Source organism: Pipra filicauda, unplaced genomic scaffold, assembly GCF_003945595.2.
Source record: "Pipra filicauda isolate LSUMZ 115617 unplaced genomic scaffold, ASM394559v2 scaffold131_size2509542_pilon, whole genome shotgun sequence".
NCBI classification, from domain to species: domain Eukaryota; kingdom Metazoa; phylum Chordata; class Aves; order Passeriformes; family Pipridae; genus Pipra; species Pipra filicauda.
This window is the reverse complement of record NW_024103785.1, coordinates 2,389,707-2,414,127: the sequence shown is the minus strand read 5'-3', so window position 1 is coordinate 2,414,127 and position 24,421 is coordinate 2,389,707.

Sequence of the window (24,421 nt, the reverse complement as noted above, 5' to 3'; positions counted from 1 at the left end):
ATAATTCTATGGATATTTTTCTTAAAAATAATTCAAATAACTTTTAGAAAACAAAGATTTGAGTAATAATCCACACAAAGGGTTTTCAAATATCTGTGGCATATCCCTACATAAGCCTGGAATGATAGCTGCAGTGACTAAATGGGCATGTACCAAGTGCACATACTGAATAAAAATTCATGGTTTAAAGCAGTGTTGCTCCAAGTGAGAATTTTAAAGCATTTCAGCATATTGTTTCAGTGCAATGTGATTCAGACTTAAAAGGTTTTCTTCAAACACTTTCCAGCTCTGTGCTTAAAATAGCGCAAACTGCTTCTAATCGTACATTATTTTGGGAAAATAAATTACTTTTAATATATAAACAGTCTTACCTGCTTTTTAATGGGTTTGATGGCAGTTCAACTTTTACTTTCTTTCTTTTGCTGCTACTGCCTAGTAAAGGAAGTAATTCCTGACCTGGTATCCCATACACAGGTAGGGACACAACCTACTTCATAAAATGCTGCTTAGATGCATCAGCTTTCGGTTAAGATTGCATAATTTTATTTCAGTGACACCTTAAGAAAAACTGAATAAATTATATGTGGCACTAAATGCAGTAATGACTTCAACCTGGGCAGAAATTTCAGAAAGGCTTAAGCAGTTGTCAGAAACGTGTTGGATTTGACAGGTGAGGTGACCAAAAAGTGTAAAGGAGACAAGGAGTGAAAACTATGCAACGTTTGTCCCATATGAACTTCAGTCTCTTTCTGGAGTAAACATGAGAATTCCTTGCTTTAATGTTGACTGGATATAACAGCTGGGTTTTTTTGATATAGGTTTATAAAATCATTGAATGGCAATTTAGCTGTGTCTTTCTTCTGGTGACTATATTTCTGTACTGCAGATGAAGGTTGTCCTTCGTGCTCATCTCTTGGAACCTTGTACAATTGGCACAGAAAGAGGGAATTGGGGATGGCCTGCTGGAAACCCCAGTATCCTTAAGTTTACCATACTGGTGTGTGCTTTAGTCTGTTTACCTCTTCTCCAAATTGGGAAGTATAACTTGGTCTAAAAGAAAAGTTCCCTAATAGTGACATTTATTTAGTAGTAAGAAATTTATACTTCGCAAACTCTATATGTTGGAATAAAAGGTGGGTTCTTGGGCCAAGAAAGTTTTGACCTAATGTCAACAGCTCAGATTTTCAGTTTCTAGTAAATATTCTACGTTTCTGTATTGACCTATGAACAATAAAATTCTAGCCTTACAAGTTGACTATTCTCCTTTTCCTCTCCCAAGGAAATTGTAACTACAATGAGGTCTCCCCTCAGTCTCCTCTTCTCCAGGCTGAACAGACCAAGTGTCCTCAGCTGCTCCTCATATGGCTTCCTTTCCAAAATCTTCACCATCTCTGTGGCCTTTCTCTGGATGCACTCTGGTAGCCTTATATCCTCATCATTTATATCCTTGTCATATCTTACAGAGTAAGATTATTAACATACTAATTGCTTTATGTGCATTCCATATTTAGTTTCAGACATTTAGATATAAACATTTAATTTTCTCATTCTAATAACTTTAATGGGTCAGCAGCACCCCAGATAATCATTCTTATTAAAAGTGAGTTCCAAAGTTCTGTCCAGTACCACATGTCTTGAGGGTGGCCAGCAAAAGATGCCTGGAGAAGCTTTGAAGGACAGAGTAGTCAAATTCTGCTGGATTCTCTGGCAGCTTCCAGTTTTCTAAGCTTTATGAATTTTTCTGAGACAGATCAAATGTTAAATATAAGTATTTAATCTTCATTAATGTATTTGTGCTTAAAATAGTTATATTTCATAGCCCTTGCTTGCTTTCTATTTCGTCAACGTTTGTGATAGTTTTAGAACCAGTCTAATGCCACAATATCCTATGGAAATGTGATTCACTCCTTATCTACACATTATGTGAATAAGCACAACTTTGTTCCACTTAACAATCATTCCCTCCTTTTTTATGAGAAATATCCTTCATTTTCTTCATTGCAGTCTTGATTTTACAGTCTTCTGTCATATTCCCCCCTTCAATGCTCTCTCAGTCTGAAGAGTCCTTGTCTATAAAATTATTCTTCATACAGAAATGATTCCATAACTCTGTTGATTTCCCTTCTATCTTCTCCAGTTCTACTATTCCATTTTTAGATAAATGATCTTGACAGGAAGAGATACTCTTATGGATAAAGCATCAGACCAGAGTCCTGGAAAAAGGAATTATATTCTTGTTTGTGTCACAGATCTTATGCATTATTCAGTCATCTTGTCTTCTTAATTTTGAGTAACCACTCACCGCTAAGTGAAAATATTCTTCAGCAACAGAGAACATTTCTGCTTCCAGCCTGTAGAATATAAACACTACAGGATAATTTGATATGAAATTATTACTTAAATAACATGAGGTTGATTTGGGTATTTTTAAAATTAACTGAGAGCCTCACATTTTTGGACCAGGCCTCTAAAGACTCTCCGGGTACCTATTTTCTCCAGTATTCTCCTCTGAAAAGCTTCAGGAAACAAGTGCCAGGCTACAATGGCTTTATGCTTAGCCCAGAAGATCAGACATCCCAAATCACTGACATATTTATGGCCAATAACTCAACTGCTTCATTTAACCTGCAGTCGAGGCCACCGTGCCAGACACCACAGATCACTGGTGACGATACAGAACCTTCAGGAGGAGCTGCACTTCACTGTCTCTGCACCTCTTTCTTTTTTTTTTTCTGAACAGCAGCTTTTCAGAAGCTGTTTCCAAACTATATATTACACCAAACTATGAGCAAACTGGTGATAAAAGTTCAATATTCTGGATAATATGTAAGCTAAAACAGACCCGTTTATATGTCGTACATACCTGAGTATTAAAAAGGTGTAAAAACCAGATGGGCAAACAAACAGTTCCCAATTTCCACATTGCAGGTGAATTACTTTGAGAGAGAACTCACTGGTTTCTCCTAATAGAGAAGCACTATTCATTTTTTGCCCTAAAAATGGGTAATGAGGAGAAATCTAGAGAGAACATTAGATTTTCCTTTTGTGAATGCGTGGTGATTTCTCCAGTGACACCCACTGATTTCTGAAGCTCTATCATCCAAATGGCATTAATTGCATCACCTTTTATTGCAAACCTGGCATTTACGAACAATATGAGGCTTTTATTTTTTCCTCTCCTAGATTTATTTTTACTGAGTAAAGAGAGAAACTTCAGCAAAAGCCGTGGCACGGTATGTGAAAGGCAAACAAGGAGGATGTCAAACTAAATGAAAGAACTGCTGAACTCCAAGCCTCATATTAAAACTTTACTTTCTAATCAGTGCATAATATCTCAGAATCTCTGTGCCTTGACACAGAGCCTTAGGCATCTCAGCTGGAGTCCAACAAGCCCCAAGGCCTTACCCACACTCACAGCTCCAAACTTAATTTATACACAAAACAGAGACTAAGAACAATCCTGGAGGATTGTAGGAGTCAAAAAATTTTTATGAATTTTGTGGAAGGTTTGCAATGTTTTCCAATGCACAAGGCTTGGTGCAGTTTGTAAATTCTATAAAGCTTATTTCTCCCTCTTCTTTAACCATTTATTCACATGGACGTTTAAATATGATGTGGCATAATATCAGAACATTTCCTAAATATCTAACAGCTACTTACTTAACTGAGAAAAAGTCTCTGAGTCAATTTAAAAAAATGATAATTAAAAAAATTAAATACATAAGATAGGATTGTATTCAGTTGATTTCTCTGTGAGTATACAAACTGAGAGGTTTGTTGAGTGGTTTGTTTCACTAAATGCACAGAAAACGTTTTCAGGACTCCACGTGTACCCCAGCATGTTAAGTCAGAAGTCCCACTGTTGGGTCCAGCCCATTGTTCACAGAGGACAGGAAAAACAAAATGAGAATTTTTTTTGCACTAGGTGATTTCCTGGGTCACTGCCAAGAGAGACTGCTCTTCCCAGCAGGTTTCAACAAAATGCTCCAAGAACTTCTCTGTGGAAGGAGGTGAGCTGTAACCAGGCTTTGCCCTCAGTATTATCGAGTCAGCTCTATCCACAGCAGCAACACAATGCCAAAGCATCAAGAGCTGTCAGTATTTTTGGCCTCAGATTAAGTAGACAAGAAAGAAAAGCAAAACTGGAAAGCAGCATCTTCCAAGGATGACTGCCCTCCTCACAGACTCGTTCCAATCTCACACCACAGTGCCATAGTTTAACCATTCTATTTTCCAGGCTGGTGTTTAATTTGATTTTCCGCTTGGGGAGTGACTGCACTTAATTGATCCGTGTAAGCCCATCTCAGTGGAAGAAGTGGAGCCTACAAAATTCATCAGGGAAAAGGTAATAAACTTATTAGACCCAAGGATCTCCCAGACATGGGCCAGTACATTTTTATTTCATTTTTAAATGAAAGATACTGAAGCAAGGAGTATTCAAGGGAAGGTATAAATAATAAAATACATGGAGGACTTGCTGTGTAGAAGTATAGAAAACAAAACAAAAAAAGCTTGGGTGTAGTCTTATATGAGGTAAAAGCTTGTGATATAACATGCTTTACAAGTGAAGTGCACTAAGAGAAGAATATTGATATCCATTCATTTCATGCACTGAAACAAAAGATACCCTATAAATTAATAACTACTGCCATAATTCCAGTATTTTCCATGACTTACTGTAAGATAACCAAGGCAGTGAAGCTTTCAAGATAATTTCATTTCTGAGTGTGCAGACATTATTTACTGTTTTCAGGTACGTGATTAACTACATCATAAGTATCACTAGCAGTCACATTTGTTATTACATCCAATTTTTTTCAGTCATTTGCTTTTGAACATAAATGTATGTAGGCATAGAAGAGGGACTTTTTAGAAGGAATCTTTGTAACTTTATTTATGATTTATATGTGCAGAAATTATGTTTAAGCCATTCCATTATATTTCAGAATTCTGCCTTAAAATAATCCTACTCAAATTAAACTTTGCTTTTGTTCACGCTATTGTTCCATGTGTCCAGATATCAAGAGCCTTGGAATTTTTTTCTCTTATGAAAGAAAATGTGAAGTTTATCTTTCTTTGACTATGACTGCACAAACACAGAGGTTTTCAGCTACCTGAAGTTTTGCCCTGCAAGATTTATTATTCACTATCCATATTAACAACAATATTATTATTTAAATAAATAAGAATATTAATTACTAAGTCTAAAGATGCAGTATCTCTATAAACTGCTTTGTGCATGTCTTTCATTTGCTCTGTAAGTGCAGCGTGTTCTTCTGGGGGACCACTTACCTTTCATTTTTGTCTCTCTATTTACATGAGGAACACCTTAAAAATTAGTCAGTCATATCTACCTCTTAATTGCTTTCCTCTGACTATTATTGCACTTAAGTGTCTTCCAATGTCTTCCTAATTTAACGTAAATAAATCTTTCCTTTCCTTTTCGTTTTCGAAACTTATACTTATGCTAAGGCATTATGATTATGGCCATGTGAATAAACAGACAAGCACAACAAAATTTCCAGATGTATCTATTGACTGTTGATGGCCAGCACCAAAAAAATAGTTAGGATCCTCATAGCAAGTAGTGACTTATTAAATTATTTTCATTTATCTGCCAGTGGGAACATTTGCTGAATCAATGTGAACAGTCTAGGGGTATGATCTTAATGAGGATCAGTGTTCATAATCATGAAAAACAGAATCAAAACATATTTGTGTGCAAACAATTAAACTCTTTACAAGGCTAATGAATAAACAAAACTTTCCTGAAAGATTTAGTTACTTATCAGATTGCTTATGTTGAAATTTCTAGGATAAAATAGATTTTAGACATATGTCCTACAAAAAATTGCATGAATAGTTATTTCAGTGGTTTGAAATGCATGGGATACATAACATTAACATATTTGTGAGCTCATCATAAACTAGAATCAGGCTTCAATCAACTATTTAAACATGGAGAGATAAGTTGATAAAACTGTATGGTGGGGGCCCTGTCCAAAATCACTGAGTTTACAAACAAAATTCATGGAACTTTGGATCAGATGAAAGTCAATCTTCCTCCCTTCCCCCTCTTTGTGTAAAGGAAAGACATTTAAATAAATATATATACATTTAAATAAATATATATACATTTTCACATTTGGAATACCAACAGACAAGGACATTGTCATGAATGTGTCTTGTCTCCACAATTTCCAGGTAAATTATTTACCTATTCAGGCTGGTGCATATGTTTGTTTATACATATAAATATTGGTTTGACATCTCTTATTTTAGCTCTCCAGTTTGCAGCTCTTCACTTCTACAGTGCAAGGACTTTGTGCCTTTAATTGGCTCAGTCTCTGATTCAATATTTGCTTGAGCTAGCTCTGTGGAAACAAGGCATTGCAATGTTTCACTTTTATCTGTTGAATTTCTTTTTTTTCTGTAACAGTGTTGGTCCTTTCGAGGTTCTTCAAAGAAGTTTCATCATCTTGGGTTTTTGTTTTTTTTTTTTTTTTACAGTGCACAGGACCAAAATATCTATGGAAGATCTAATAATGAGATAAGTTTGCTATTATACTTACTTTTCACCTTGAAAGATACACTGCCTGAAAGTATATTTCTAACTAGGAAGTCAGTGTGAATAACTGCATAGAGTATTATTCCCCTTTAAAAGGGTGCTGACAGTTACCTATTCTATATGCACATACATACATATATAACATATATAAAGCACTTATATCTATTCTTAGGTTCTATAGATTACCAGATTTACTCACCTCTAATCCAGCCTAAATGTCTTGTATTGGGGGTATCACAGTCTTGTTAGCATTGGCAGAGAAATCTGGTTTTGCCAACAAGAATTATGTGCACACTGACATGAAATATGGCACAGATAAAAACACCTGGTGCTGAGACTCTTCAAATTTTTGTTGTATGAGGCTTGCAGAAGAGACCTTAGAGTAGTTTAGCCGTGCACCCACACCACCCTTGCTCTTGCACTTCAAGGCTTGCTGAGGCTGTCCCAAGGACTCTGCCTTCCCCACCCTCAGGCATCGCAGTGCAGACCTTCAGGAATCACACTGTGCTTTTCTTCAGCTCGAGCAAATGGCCTTGTTGCACCACTCTTCTTGTCATTCCACCACGGCTTGGGTAAGGCCTGAGCCAAAGCACCCGTTTTCCTCAGTAACTCACTCAGCACCTGCAGATTTCCAAACAACACAGTGGTACTTGCTGACTGTCCCCCCCCCAACATCACCTGTGGACATTATTGACCACCAGGGACTGTAGAGGAGTGGTCATAGACACGAGGCTGTTACATATATGGCAGAGAGACACCTGCAAGGGAGAAACGTCCATAACCTGCGACTTGCTTTTCCTTTGAGACAAAAAGTGACCAAACGCCTCTGAGAGTTCTTGCCACGGTGACTGCAGGTCTTGGGGGAGGACTAACATCACCTTTTGGCACATGGCAAGGATAACCCATCCACACAGACCTTTTGGGACGAAGAGGTACATGAGCACTCTTCGTCTTAACTGTGCTGTGCCCTCCCCAGCGTTTTGCAAAGTCAGGAGGTGGCTGCTGGAGACAATAGTGGGGGGCTCCAGAAGCTGGGAGTTCAGACATGCAGCTGGCTTGATGCTGCACTGGTGCCTAAAGAGCACTTAAAGGTCTCCCTGTGAGCTGCACATCTTCCAAGCTGCCCAGACACTCCCGGAATTTTGCACTGGTTTTTTTTTTGAACCTAAAGCAGCATTGCTTGTCAGCCTTTTCGTGCCCAGCAGCATCACAAAGCCTGTACCCACTGGGTGTGCCCCTGGCTCACCCTGCTGATTGAGCAATGCATGGCAGTCCACCAGCACAGAATTTGGAAAGATTATGAAATTTTCTTGGGTGCTCTGGTTGTTCCTCTGTGACTCTTCTGAGAGGTGAAGAAGGACTGCAACCAACACAATTGGCAAGAGTTAATTACTAAGATTAATTTCCCTAAAATTCACTTCCTTCTATAACAAAATTTGTCATTAGAACAGATATTAGTATAAAATAACAGTACATCATATGTCTTCATTTAGGAAAGCCCATATGGTTTTGGTTTTCCTATTTTTTTAATGGACAAAAGAAGCTTTGAATTTGGTTTTAGAGTTATGCAAACACACATAACAAGGTACAAGCTATACATCAGCAGCTTTGGCTGTGTAATAGAAGGTCATCAAAACTTGACTGATGAATTGATAAAAGATACATTGAAGAAAAATTCTAATTTCTATCCAGAAATTCAGTTTATAAACTGTCCCAAAAGAAAAATTTGCTTTTTGAAACATTTAAGCGTCAAATCTATTGGATGATCTCCTAATTTTTAAAATACTTCCTGAAAACTAGATTAAGTTATAGTAGAAAACCTTGCAGGAATCAGTTAAAATATTATAATTGATAGTGGAAATATGAAAAAGTCCAATCAAACACCCTTCTTAAAATATTCCATTTACATCATTAACCTTGTCAGTCATTCCTTTAAATAAATCCCTCCTTAAAAAAGGTAAAAAGTAGGAAATGTACAAGTGTGTACTCCTGGAGTGACTTCATAAATTGATTAGTTTTTGAAACATTTTACTCTGATTAAGGAGAACAAGACAGATGAAATATGTGAACTGAAGATATAAATACACTCCACCTATTTATACTGCCATTTTCAAGCTCTCTTTTCTGAGGATTATCTAAAATTTAATACCCAATACCTTTCATGGAGTCCAGCAACTCAAGGATTATTTTTTTTAAAAAATCGTTATGATGAGATCTTCTATTATTGCTTTTCTACAACTCACTAAGACAAATCACTCCATCTGTACTCTAAGAGAGCTAAATTCTGTTCAAGGATTCCACCAGGGCACCAAAAGAACACTGCAAAATTCCTTCACCCCCTGCTCATTTTAGTGCAAGGGTTAGTGGTTATACTACACAATTCTGCACTAGAGAATGACAGATTCCAAGAAGCACATCAAAAAACATAACAAGAAGCTAGCACATGCAGCTAAAAAAGTAGAGGTGACTCAGTTTCCAGGGGTTTACTTTAAATATTTAAAGACCGTTCTGACTCTTGAAAATACTTAATATTTAAAAATAAAATCAAAAAAACCTGACCCCGGTGACTTTTTTTTTCTCTCTAGGTAACAAATATCACACCGTCTTCTTTTTTCTTATGCAAAAGTAAACATGCAATTGTTTCAAGCATAGTTTTATCTCTGAAGTTTCATTTGCAAAGCAGCAGTGGTAGGAATAGGAACCACTGAGAACTGGGGTTATTTCCTGCCATGGAAGCTGGTACAGAGTTTGTAATAGAAGAGTTTTACTGCTTTCTGGCATATTACACCTTTTTTTTGTTGGCGTTGTTATTCTAAAGGTGATATATCAGGACCAAATCTACAATTCATATTCCATAAAGCCTACGAATAAAATTACTCACATTTTTGACACCGATGGTGAAAATAAGCCCATATTGAAATCAGTGGGAGCTTTATGTACATGAAGGGTACAAGATATAGGTGCTTATAATTATCATCTTTAAACCTAATTTCCTTTTCCATGCCTTTGTAAGGAGTTCAAAGTCATCTGGAAAGTACTTGGTATGTAAATTCCAAGGTCTGCCCAAATCCAGTAGCTGAAGCTGAAACCTGAGATAAAAAAAGAAATGAAAAATTTTCTGAGGGAGAAAAGTAGTTTGTGCTTCAGCCTTAAATGATCCTGATATCTGATACAATGGAAAAGCTGAAGAAGAGATTAGCCATTTGAAAAATGACCATTTCAGAGCTTTCATTGATTTCTTAGAGGTCTATTCACTAAAAATACATTTAAAGCATAAATGACAAAAATTCTACTGGTAGGTCATTACTTGGATTCGAACTGCTTGTAGTCTGCAGCCTCAAAACAGGAAAAAAGTATTGCTGCCCTAATAATGAGTTAGCATTTGCTGTGATTGTGGGATGACAAGCAGGCAAGGAGGTGTTACTAATGGCATTCAGTATAACTGGGGGTACATGTCTAAAACTGTGTTACACTTTACAATTATTTCAGTGTCAGTGAAGATGCCTGGGGGACAGAATGAGGTTTTCATTCTACAGAAAGATAATGCCCTATGGAGGAAAAGATGCAGCCAAAGGTTCACCAATTAGGGCCACATACAGCCACAGTGCCAATGCTGGGTTCAGTGGTGTGGGAAAACAAATGTAGTAAAGAAGATAATTTATTTACAGACAATTACTGACTTCTGATATATTTGGGTTGCTACATTATTGTAACAGCATCAGATTATTACTTTGTGGATGGCTGCTATTCAGAATACTCGATATTTTGAAGACAGATGAAGTCCTAGTATACACAAAATAGTAAGTACAGTGACATTCTTTTAGAAAGAAAAAAAAAAATCCGGGATGAATAACCTAACAAAATACACAATCCTTTGGTTTTTGTAAACCCAAGGGATTACAAGAAAACAAGTAACAGCCGTCAGGGGAAAGCAATGATGCAAAATCTTTCTAGAACCTTTTTAAAACAAGTTAAAAAGTCTAGGGATAATGTGAAAAAAAAACCAAACCAAAACACCAAACCAAAAAAAACCAAAAAACAAACACCATGAAACCACACAGCGTGGATAAGATTCAGTTGCTTAAATATAGCATTCATTCCTGTGCAGGCATCCAAGACAACCATACAAGGCTGGCAGATATGACTTACAACCCAAGGGAGATCTGCTTTCCTCTGGCTGACAGCTGGAGGCCAGGAAGAATTATCTTACGTTGCCGAAAACCAGAAAAACCAGGCTGAACTTCTCAAAGCTTTGCTTTATTTGCAAACATGCTGGGTGATACTTGCCCTCTGTCCAGCGCTGGAGAGGTGACACCTGGAGCAGTGTGTCCATTCCTGAGCTCACCAGTACAAGAGAGGGATGGACATACTGGAGAGAAATCCAGGGAAGGGCCACAGAGAAAGTCAGGAGATGGAAGCATCTCTCCTGTAAGGAAAGGCTGAACGTGGGACTGACTGTTCAGCCTGGAGAAGGCTCAGGGGGAACCTCATTTGTTGTATTGACCAAGTGCCATCTTGCAAGGACTTTTGTTCTAAGTGATGAATGTAGTGCATTATCTCTGAAATTACTGTGCAGCCTGTGAGAACAATTAATTTTTTTCGTGAAATTACAAGGTAGTTAATTAATCTGAGTTAAAGTTAATTAAAATTTTACTCCTGTAAGAAAAGTGTTGGTCCATTTAGCATATGTCAGGGTTTTTTTTTTTCTGCTAATGACCTCAAAAAGAAAATATTATGCGTTCTTGAAATTTGTTTTTATTAGCTATTGAATTCCTGTGTATAGTCCTCTGTTCCAGAAAAAGAAGAGTTAAGTTTAGTATCTCTTACTATTAGTTAATTTTACTTAACAACAGTAAAATCAAATACTGGTAGGTTACTGTGACATCAGAGCTAACTAGTCAACCAAATTTGCACGCAAAACTTCTGGTGCTTGGAATATATCAAGAGTCCAGGGAGACTGGGCAAAGGCACCAGAAGTATAACGTGAGGAGGCACTAGAAATGTGATGTGGGGAGTACTGAGCTCCATTCAAATGGAATTTAAAAGTCAGTGGACCACACACTACCTGGGGAACAGTTCCTGAAAGACTCCCTTTCACAGGATTCCTTCTGCTGGGGAAGGAGCACGATGAAGAAAAATGTGATCACACATTTCCACAGAGCTTGTAGAAATCGTGACTTGGAGGCTGAGCTCTCCCTTTTGTCCTTTTATGACTCGCTGATGTCACAAATATTTCAAGTTTAGGATCTTATGCATCATCAACACGCTTTGACTGTTTAGCAGTGCTGGAGAGAGGCAAAACAACCATAAAATCCAGCTTAGCTGGCTGGCATGCTCTGCTTGCTTTAGCACATTGATGAATCTGCTCTTAAAGTTGAAATAAAATATGATTTAATATACTAGGAAAAATCAGAACCGATGCAGAAATATTTCATTATGCTTGTGAATTATTAGTATGGAAGTTCTGAAATAATTTAAGTAGGGTAAAACTAATAGGTAAATATATTTGTTAGACTATTAAGAATAGGAATGAGTTCTCGAAGCACTAAACTGTCAAAAGGACATGATAATTCTGAAATAATCATTATAAAATGAAACCACCTCTAAACTTCACAACAATCAACATTAACACTCATGTAGTCCTACCATGACAAAAATATTTTGAGGAAATTGGAAGGGGGCAACAAATCAAATCAATTCTAAAACATTTTTTAAAAATATTTTGGTAACTGAGAGTTGCCAATCATCTTGCATCTTAACATATGCTAAAACTTCAGAAGTATAAAACTATATTTGTAAATATTTATGTGCATAATACACAGACTTATAAATACTATTTCTGAGAAACCTATGAATAAACATTTTCTGGCATTACCAAGAAAGTCTTCAACATCCTCTTGTATTTTATCTTAGGTCAACTTTATCCTTTCTTATACTATCAGTTTAAAGTATTTGAATACGCTGAAAGAAAAACTGTGATTGAAATTGCAAAATAAGAAGTGGAAAGAGGTGGGTTTTTTTTCATTTTCATTTGGGTTTAGGTTGTCAGGTTTTGGTGTACAGGAAAGGAACCTGCAAAGAAACTTATCTGGAATGTGTCTTTGTGTTATGTGTATGTTTTGGTTCTGGGTATGGATTTTTTTTCCAGAGTAAACAGTTATTATTTGAAATACAGAAGCCAAAATTTAGTAATTTCAAAGATATCTGTGTAAATTAGGGGAGAGAGAGTGATGGCCATGAAATTTAGGCCTATAATTAGCTCAGGTACTTTTAAAGTATTGTATAGTTATTGTTGAGTTATAATCCTGTGCTGTGTCAGGTCTAGACATCAAAACATTAAAATTATTCACAGTCTTCACTATTAAAAAAAAGGTTTAGGTACCAAATGAACATAATTTAAACTTATATCAGAAGAACAATCACAGATAACGATTATCCTTCATGACACGACAAAAACCACCGTGGCATTTGACATTTTTGGCTAAAATAGTCCTTTGCTGAAGAAATAGGTGAGTGTAGCCAATTAGGGTTAGTGACTGCAGGCAAATATAACAGAAATCCTTTCGAGTGTTCTCCCAACTTCTGCAGTTCCTGGCACTGGCATCCTGCCACCCTGCCAGCTCCAGGACACCCTGCAGGGCACCTGCCTGCCCTGGCCATGGGGCAAGACTGTCCCAGCAATCCCAGAGCAGCCACTTTGAAGCAGAGTTCAGGGGATATTGAGTAGAAATGCTAAATGAAGGCTTCGCTGTGATCTAATTTTCTAAAGCAATACGACTTTTTTTTTTTCTTTTCTTAGGCAAAACATTACACAGAAGCTAATTACTGTTATTGGTAATGACCTCAAACACTCAAGGACCTGCAGCTGAGTGTTGGTAATCCAAACTGAATTCCAAGGCTAGAGGAATTAGCATAAACTAGTTAGGAATGTTCAGTGTAAGCATCAGTTCAAGGTCTAAAGTGTTTACGACTTGAAACAAGCTTAGCTAATTACTAATCAATGGGCTGCATCCTGAGAGACATGTTTTTACCAGGACTGAGATAATAACAAACCTGATAACCAGTCTCAGAGGGTGAAAAGGAGATGTTAAAATAAGTAGCCTAAAATGATAAACCAGAGCTAAACAGCACAGTAATTTGCGGAAAAAGATCTTCCTGTTCAAAAAGGGGAAATATTTTCCTGCAGGCATCATCATAAAATGAACTTTTGTCATTCCCTGTTAATAAAGCAGAAAAGAAAATTTAAAAAAAACCTGTTTGTGATCCATATTTAAGCTATGCAAACTTCAGCTCTAAATAAGTCTGTTATTTTCTCCTTGCTCCACTTAGTAATCTGTTTACAAATACATAACAAGGGCTTAATGAAACTCAAGCTTATTGAATGAGATGTTTTGAAACAGCTCACAGAATGCATTTGAAATTACAACAGAATAACATATATAGCTATATAGTTTATATAGCAAAATTTGATCCTTTTGATCTTTTGATGGATGAAGTAGATATATTTAAAAGCAAGAATCAGAAGATAAGTATTAGAAATTATACAGGCAAGGTGAATTTGCATATCAACCTGAGAATACAGATGGAAATGAAGGTGTATTTAATCAGGCACTTTATATTAACACTATTGATTACCTGAAGGGTTCTGGTTGTCACAGGCAAATGTCAGATGCTCTAATTAGATCACTGTACAACTTGTATATGCACTAATTGCACAGGGGACTGCACATAAAACAAATGCAGTCTTTGTTTTTCACACATCTTTTTTTTTTTTTTCCCCCCTCAACAGATCTTTTACATCTGCTGGACTGTGACACCATGAAATACAGTTCCTGAATGCAGATTTGTTTTGGAACGTCCAACAACTTTAGGTATGCAGACAGTGTGATTCCTATCTCTGGTTTACCAATGGGCCTGTAAAGCCTCACAGAAAGATTAATTACAGCTCACATCAATTTTGGCCTCTAGATGTCATGTAAAGTACATAACAACAAAGAGGAAGCATGGGAATTTTGATTTTATCCATCAGAGGAAAAAGAGAATAACAGGTAGGTAGTAGAATTTTAAAAAGGAGTGGTTTACTGTTTGCATCTTTTAGATGACTGAAGTTCTTAAAATTAAGTGGGAAGTAGGAATAAGGAAGAAATAAGTTCAAAGCAAAACATATTACTGATTGAAGAATTACTTCTATAAATCAGCAAGATTTGAGAAAATAATAAACAACGTTCAAGAACTCACAGATGTCATACCACTGATATTCAAGGTTAAAACTGCCACAGAAAATATAATAGCTCTCAAAGATGCAATAGAAATAGAGTTATATAACCGACCTTTTACATCAAACTCTGCCTTGCAGTTCCAAGCATTTCTCAAAATATTTTCGATAACACTCATAAAACAATTGTCCAGTATTTTATTAGCAACTTTAAAATACACAGAGCAAACACCATAAAAACACTTTGCTTCATGACAGCGTTTATCCAAGGATCTTAAAATCTATTACTCGTGCAATAAATATATAAAATAAATAACTAGAATTATATTCATTTTTGCAGGTCATTGAATAGAAAAGGTTATTGAAATGCAGGCCCAAACTCGAATTCCAAATTAATAGCAAGACCAGGAAAGGAAACTCAAGGTCCTTTTCCCACCAAATAAAACGTTCATTATCGAACATAAAAATTGTGACGGGAAATCAGCTTAGATTCTATAAGGGATCTTGCATGTAGGGTTTCTAAGAGATCATGTTTCTGTGTGTAGTAAAACACCCTGGAAAACTGCAGGTGCCTGCAGACCTAGTTGCCACCAGTGAGCATCTCCTGATCTTTGTGTGGGCACTGGGCATCCCCAGGGCACCAAACACCCACGTACAGCAGAGACTCAGAGAAAGTGTGTAACCTCAAGGGTGAGTCCTGCACAGGACATGCAAGACAAGCCAGTAAAGTAAAGCTGATCTTACTCTGAAGGCCACAAACCAAGTGTTTGTATCTCTGCAATCCTAGGGCTCTCCAGTGCTTCTCTACTCTTTGGCTTTATCAGCCATTCATTTCCTAACTGTCCAGCACCTTGTGCCTTTTCCTGTCTTACAAGCTTCTCCTGAGGTTATCACCAGGACTATCAGCCTGCCAACATCAACATTTTATCTCACAGCTTCTATTCCCACTGACTAACAATCGCTTCCAAGCACAGAATAAGTCAGGATCCAGCTTGTGCCAGTTGTTCGCCTCCTGATAAAGGTTATTTCAAAATGACACCACAAGTTACTACAAAATGCTACTTAGAGGATGATAGTACTTCCACACTTCTCTAAGTGTTCGTTTTTCATTTTCTCTCTCCTCCCACTAAAACATTTTTTTTTCCTTTTGAAAGAATAAATGCATTAAACAAAAATAGCTGCAACAGACTGACCGTGCTGATCACACTGAACAGACCTAATCCTTTAAGTGTGCCTTTTCCAGGACCTAAGGACTAATGAGATTAGACTCCACTTACAACCAATACATTCCACTTGAAATTTTTTAAGTGCCTCAAATGCATAAATACGCTCAGCCCTGATACACAACACCGAGTATTTTTAATCACTGTTTGATGTGTTTACACACTTACAGCTTTATTGCACTTCTATTAATAGCAAAGAGTGGAAGTGTTTCAATACAAGGCAACACTTGCCTAAGACTGTAACTCACAGAATTGGCCCCTGTTCTTCACCTTGCCTTTCACTGTGCTATTCTCTGATTCTGAAGAATGTTAAATGTTAAGTAAAAACCACCTTTAAGAAAATTACCTCTATCTGCAGCTTCTTGCATTTGTGCCCCAGCTGGGCCAGCCACTTTCCATCAGTCTGTGCAAACTCCCTGTAAGAGTCATGAGTGCAGTTTAAAGCTTTTTCTTCTTGACCACGCAAACAAAAACATATTTTGTTCTCACGCAGACCACTTCTGCACCACGACAGAAACCTCAGTTTTAGATTTCTTTGCACCTATCAGCGTACAGTGAAAAGTTGTGTTAACCCATTAAACAAAGAGGATATGAACTAGACTCTGAGAGAACGCTAATGAAATTCTGTATGACAAAAATGATGACACCTCTACAAATGTGTGGGTTAAATGGTAACGGGTCGAGGTCTTTTGTGGTCAAAATTGTCTGCTCAGGTTGGCAGGCTCTTTTCTGAGGAGTCTCAGATTTCTGCTGAACTGGCCTTTGGCACATCAGGTCTTTGTAGGCTGAGTTCAGAAGCTTCGGAATAATAGTTTATGAGTGCAAAGGATTCTCTACAAGCATTAAAAAGTATGGGGGGGAAAATGAAAGGATTAAGCAGGAAGTTATTTTAAAAGCGTGGTTTTTTCTCTTGTAAAAGGTTCTAACCTTGGGAAAGGAATAGTTTCGAGAAAATCAAACAGTGAAATACAAATGAATTTTTAAAACACCAGTTAATATTTTGTGTCCTGAAATTAATTAAATTAAAACATATTTCAGGCATACAAAAGTGCCCTTTACTCAATTTAATCACTGGTTAATTTGATCCTTCATTTAATTTGATCAAAACCCCAGGAATCAAATCAGCTGTATTAAAAATAGCAAAACTTTCACTCCTTATTTTGATTAATTTTGATCGCCTTAGGCAAGTAATATCATACAATTCAATCACTGGTTATAGAACATTGCCATTTTAATTAATTATGAAAATGAAAAAAAAATTGAGCGAGAACAGAGATAGAAGCCCAAGGAAGAAAATGTATTTATAACAAAAGGACAATTACAAACTCGGTGTGGTGTCATTAAGACATTGCTACTAAAATTTTAGTTCTGTCATCTGACATTGTAACCCACTCGCTCACTGCTCAAGCCCAGTGCAGAACTTCACCCAGGACAGTACTGCAAGCACAGGAAGATCAAAATTCAACAAAAAGAAGTGCCACCTCCTGAGGTTTTCTTGCAGGGAGAAGCCACTGTACAGTGACGTGCAGCATTTTAGCCTTCTAGGGAATTTCAGTCCTGCCTTGAGGCAAATCTCCTCAGCTGTCGCTGCTTTCCCACCTCTTCGGGGAAAAGTCACTGGCAGAACTGGCTTAGGAAGCAAATGACATTATTTAAACGAAGCTGAGGAGAGAAGAGGGGAAAGAAAGTATCCAGCAGGTCTTTTCATTACTCTCCACCCCTCTCGCTCCATTCTGCTTTCCTTTTTACTCTCCAGGGTGTCTGATTGGAGAAGCAAATTCTGGTGACTCGAGAGAGAAAGGCAGAATCCCTGAAGATATGACGAGGTTGGAAGCACTCAGAATAATGTAACTAATTGCTGGTCAAGCAGACTAATATTATGTAGATAAGGAATTCTGTAACTTCTCTTCATAAATATAGCAGGAATGCCAAAATAAGTGATGCACATAAATAACTCCAGACCCAGGGAACCAAGAGAGCAATAGTAATAACAAGCACTACCACCACCAGAATGCAGAATAAAACCAAAACAGCTGCTAAAAAATAAATTTTGGGATCTCCTTACCAGTTTGTTTTCTCATTTTTCTTTTTTATTTCTTCTTTCTTTTGATTTGTTGTTTGTTTTTTTTTTTAGGATTAATAACATTGACTCACCAGTCCATGAATATGAAAATGAATATTAAAAACCAGTGAAAATCTGAGATAGAATTTATCACCTCCCAGTTAGGCACCAGCCAAATTTTTAGAGTTTAACATTTTGCAATTTAAGGTTTGTTGAGAGCTGGCCTTGAGGGGAAGTATTCATGAAACCCAACTGCTCACAGATTTCCTTGGTACACGTGAGACCAAGAAAAATGAAAAGACCCTGAGTGTATTAAGGCTCCATCAGTACAAACATACAAAGTGTTTTAAAATGACTCATCAAAACATCAAAATATATTTTCCTCCCATCACACACCATTTTTCGACTCATAACTTGGGACTCCATTTTCTTCAATAAACTGAGTTACAAGTCCCACGCTGCACAAGTGTAACAGTAGCAAGAAAATTCTAGGGTGGTTTTAGATATAATAAGACCCAGAGCAAGTGAGAATAAAGCAGTCCCCATTATTTGTCTTCCTCGAGAAAAGGAAATATTTTGGAAACATCTTTTCAGACTCAATAAGTCAATCTAAAGCTGTGACATTTCATAGCTAATTAATTTTTAATTGAATTCTGAATTTTTATTCTATTGCTCAGTTCAGATTGCAATGTAACAAAGTTCTGAATCTTGGACTATCCTTCAGAATTTTGAACCATATAAAGCCCTGACCAGGCAGCAGTGATCAAGCATATGTAGTCTTATAGCAGATTTTATGCTGTTACATAATGTAAAGAGTACTACAATGACAATAATTTAGTCTTTTTTCTTTAGTAAATAACCATTCAAAAGTAGGAGAACACAGACAGTGATAAGGAACACGTTTGTGACTATAAAAGACAGTCTAACAGACAGAAACAACACTGGGACACAACTTTGCAAGGTTTTGAAAAACAAAGGAAAATATTACGTCTGTGTCAAGATTTTTTCCCTATTTCTGTAAGTATTCTCCCACCAGTAGATACTGTTCAAAAGAAAATAGAATGAACTTATCACGTCTTTCCTGGAATGTTTCTTCTTCCCTGTCTTAAGGACCCGTGCTATTTTTGGTTTTCCATGTTTAAAAACAACCTGTTGAAATGGATTGTTTAGGGTAACCGTGTCATGATTTTCATTTTAAGCATTATTAAAGTTGTTAAAATGCAACAAAATACGGATTTAAATAATTTTCAAATATACTTTTATCACTTTTCAAATTTAATTACCATAAGAACAGTATCACTATATTAAAACCTAATTACCTTATACTCTTTCTGGCTTCATGACAACGCTCATAAAATGCTTAATATTCATGTAACATGCTACCTCACCCTGTAATATCACCATATTTATGGAAAGAAATTGTAATCCTCTTTACTGGCTCAGGTTAATTCCAATGAAATATTAAATCCATTTTCTAATCTAAATGAGTTCATTAGGAGAGGCATGGTACTGAGAATACCAAACTCTCTATAGAGTTCAGCTTCATTACATTCCAGTACTGTGCATTTCCAGAGCTGTTGTACTACATTTAGGAGGATTTATCTGTGCTGTTCCAAAAACATTCATCCTAATTCTACTCCTTCTGTGCATGCTAATCATGAATATGTTAAGTGGAAATACCGAGCTAGCAGCCAATCTCATCCCCAGATGGGTTCAAGTTATGATTACAGAAGCAAATTTGCCATAAGCACTCATAAAACTGTGCCAGAAAAGAGGAAATGAAGGTTTGGAGAGTTGTTTTTTTTTCCTTTGTACCTTCACCTCCCAGCCACCTTTCGTTTGCTCTTCAGTGTAGTGGGGGAAAAACATTTGCTAAGGAGGAGAAGTGTCCTAAGATGTTTAAAGGGCTGGTATTTCTAGTCTGATGTAAACTATTTACCTGGCATTAAGCCATAAAATGTTATGCATGGAATAATTCTAAACAGTATAAATCAAACTACTTTGGGCTGAGGCCTGGTATTTTCCTCAAATTTAAGGACACCTCTCCACAAAAATAGTCCCACTGATCCTGAAGTACAGCTAGCTCAAACTTCAGAGCACAAGAGATTCTTTAAACTGAAAAGCAGTGGATAAGATTATTTTTACTAGGGCTTCTACAGTACCACTACCAGGAGTAACACTCTCTCTCTTTCTCAGATAAAACCTGTATTTTTAAGGAAGAAATAACAAACCAAGGTGCAGGCAACACAGTGCCGTGTGTTATGTGTATTAACTGTCGACCAGGAGCAAAGGGTGACCTTTATGCACAACCCTTTTCTCTCCAGAAGAACTAAAGCAGGGTTTGCTTTGCACAGTTAATTTTGGTTTGATCCGTGTCATGCACCACCAGCAAGGCACAGAAACCTTCAGTGGTCATACACATGTAGATATGGTGCTGAAATATGGACAACACGGGGCAGCAGGGACCTTTTTGGTCTGCATGTGGCAGCTCTTGTTGCAAGAGCACATCTATTCTTGAGGAGAGAAGCGCATTTTTCTTTTAAACGCTTCGCCGGAGTTAAGACTTTTACTTAAAAGGAAATAAATTAGCCCTGCCCTTTGCTTTTGAATCGTAAAATCACTCACGTTCGAGAAGAATGGAGGTGGGTGGCTGCTGATCTTCAGGACGCCCGCAAGGAATAAGTTGGCTAACTTCAGGGGACTGGCCGCTGGTTGTCACTGTTGCCCCACAAAACGCGAGCTGCAAATACAAAAACTTTCAAAACTAGTCCTCGCAGCCCAGAGTCGCAGACTTTTGGTTGATCCCTTTACGTGGCCCGAGGTAAAGGCATCCGCTGAATTTTAACAGCTTTCAAAGCTAGATTGTCGTGTTAAAAAAGAGCTGCTTGTCAAACAAAGAGAGATCAGACAACTGGAAGCTTTTTTTTGTTATGACAAAATCCACAGCAGAGCTGAATATACACAGAAGGAAATTAAATGAAGTGCTAAAAAAAAAAAAAAACCACAAACGCAGTTTAATCACAACTTGTTCATTCCCTTCTAAAGTCCATATACAATTTAAAGCTGTTATTTTACAACGATTTAAAGCCTAACTATGCTAATACTTCTAAATACAATGCCACTCACCCCATGTAGTTCCCCTCACTTTGCATCAGCTGTTAGACTTCCCATAATCCTTGCATATTATGGAGCTGAACTCCAACTATGCAAACCTCAGTGCTTCTCTGAGTAGTATCAGTAGGAAATTTGCTTAAATTAAGAGTATCCACAGTTTCCAGCTACTAACACAAACCACCCAGTGGTGCTATTCTGAGTGACAAGCAGTGAGTCAATACAGTTTCCAAAGTATGCTCATTAGTATATAATTACCACAGAATCAGAAGAAATTGGTTGTGAAGTCGGTCTACCACTTGGTCCCTATATTCTTCTGAGTAACTTCTCCTCTAGAGATGAAGAGATGATCAATTATTCCATTTAAATAATAATTAAAAAAAAACAAAACAAAACAACAAAAAAACCCCAAATCAAACATTTTTTAAGTTAATGGGAGAAGCTTGCAGGGATTCTTCGCAATTAAAGGTTGGACTTGATAATCTGAAAGGTCTTTTCCAAATGAAAGAATTCTGTGATTCTAATATGTCCCACTTTATCCTGATAAGAATTTTAATACAGGGGTGTTGCACCACAGAAATGGTTGAGTTTCACAACGATTTGCTATGAAATTTCACTTTAAACAGGTAAAGGAGAAAATATTCAGAAAGAAGAAAGGAGATAGATTCCACGTTGGCTCTCATGGACTTTTGTTTGAATTTTCTATTCTTAGGTGAAAATCAAGTTTTTAAAATCAAGGAGCATGATTTTACTGCCTTTTTAAGGGATACTCTTAAAAATATGAACTCAACATTTTACCAAAATTAGAGAGCACTCATTAACATTCACACTAATATCTCATTGCTAAATAAAACACTCACTGCTAAATAGCGGCACCTGCTTAATTATAAGGAATATACATTTTGCTATGGTGTGTTATATTTCATTTAAGCAATCAGTTAACTAATAACTAATAGTGACATAGCAAATATACTTCATGGGTATTTCCACTGTTGATCAGGAACATATATCTTTAGATAGCTCCTCCTCGCAGCTCATTTTGCTCAAATTTTTTACAGTTTTCTCTTACTTCCAGTGTTTTAATGAGCCATTTATTCATTTATTCTTAGTTAAACGAGAACACATTTACCACATTCATATTTTTAAAATAATCTGTGCTAAATTCCCTCACAAACAGTGTCTATGAATCCAGACAATGACTCGAATGACTCCTATTTTGGCTTGTACTGATGAGCATCAATTAACTGCACAAAACCTCCCAAGTTCACAATGTTAAAAGATGATGGGTTTGAGTTCAATAGGCCATGCAACACAAAACCAATTAAAAAAATAGAAGGCTGAAAACAAAGGTGGTAACTCGGGGAAATCCCACAATAATTGAGAAAAGAAAGTGTAAGAGAGACTGTGACTGAGCTTTCCATCCCATCACATGCAGATTTCTGCCCTAAGATAAAATGTCAGCTGCAGTTTGTCACAGGAGCAGGGCTCCCCAAGCAATCCAGCAGTGGAACAGGAGTTATTGGCCTGTTAAAATAACCCAAACACTTTGACTGCATAGCTCTGTGGAATAATTTAAGAAGAGCACATAATTTGCCCAGCATACAGGTCGGGGGATCGCTTCCTACCTCTTTGTTCCCTGCCCTGCCTCTGTGATTTTTAATACTTAATTCCTGTTGCTTGTGAAGCACAAAAGAGTCAGCGAGGCTACAGAAGAGTATAAAATTTTGCAGTGCCTTTCAAAAGTGTCTGAGTACCCAACAGAGAGTATATTAAGGAGATTATTCAATTATTGCATAAATTGGAGTCATCTTTTGCGGCCTGCTGTGATCTTAGAAACTTCATTCCTTAAATTAAAAAAAAAAAAATCCTATAAAGGATTTTTTTTTTATTTGTAAGTATAATAACAGGGGCAAAACTACTTCAAGCCCAGGAAGCTATTTTAAAACCCTTTGTAAAGTATGTGAATTACAGGTTATTCACAACCTGATTACATTTCAGTGCATTGTGTAGTAGTTAGCTTTCTTCTGACAGTATGGGGTTTCTACAAATGTCCTCTTCTATTTTCAGATAGGGAGACTGAATTTCCATAATCAAGCTTTTTACCGTGATACCTTTAGTCAGTAAGAAACTACTGCATATGGACAAATCAACTTTCACATGTTTATTTGGAGGGACTTTCAGTAGGGTTTTATAAACCCCTTGCCCAGCAGCTCCCTGAGGAGAAGGTCCATCAAAACCAAGCTGTGACATCTAATTGAGAGATAAATCCACACTGGGGCAGATTTCGGAGCTGCAGAATTCCCTCCCAGCAGGGAAGTGATGAGGGGCTGCAGAGTCCAGTCAGGCTCCAAGCCTTGAAGCTACACTGCCCCTTTTGGGGTCACACAAAGGAATTTTTGCTGCCCAGAAACTAGAAGCAGAAAAAAAAAAAAAAAAAGGCTGTGGTAACTATACTATTTTGGGTGTACAGATGCTTTTCATTCTCAACTTTTAAGGATTTCAGTGACGTGAATAACATGAATGGATACTTGGGGTTGTGACTTGGCCCGTTTATCCTTTTCAAAAGAATACAGAAAAGAGAAAAAGAAAAGAAAAACAAAAAAGCCCCTGAAAAACTAAGTGCCACTTTAGTTCAGGCTGGACCTTCTTTAACACTTTTGTCCAAGGATAAGCAGGCAATGATTTTATTAAATGTGGCTACTAATTTCCAGAGGCTTTAATGAGTTGTTCTTTTGTAAGATCTTATTTTAAAGCAAACATGTAGCAAATCTTAAAGCCTTACTTCAGGGAATCCATTAAGCAAATCCTTAATTATTTCACTGTATCAGGAGCAGAGCTTGACAACTGATATATGTAAGTTAAAACCCAGATGGCAATTCAAGGATGAGGCCAAAATGAGCATAAAAAGCTTTTCCTATTAAGATTTCTTTAAGGAACATCTGTTTTAAAAGAAGGGTTACAAAATTATAGCTAACAAACAATAATTTCCGTTCAGGAAGAAAAATCTGCAGTCTAAAATAACCATTAAAGACAGTTAAGATTAATCACAATCTTATGGTCAATTCAGTTTTGACACTGGTTTCCCGAATTGCTGATTTCCCCACCTCCCTTCAAAGATTTGCAGCACCTTGCACACTCATATATACAGTGACAAAGCATGACCCTAAGCACACACTGACCTTTCATATGCCATCACTCCTCCTGAGAGCAGACTGTCCTGCACTGCCAGTTTGCATGTGTCT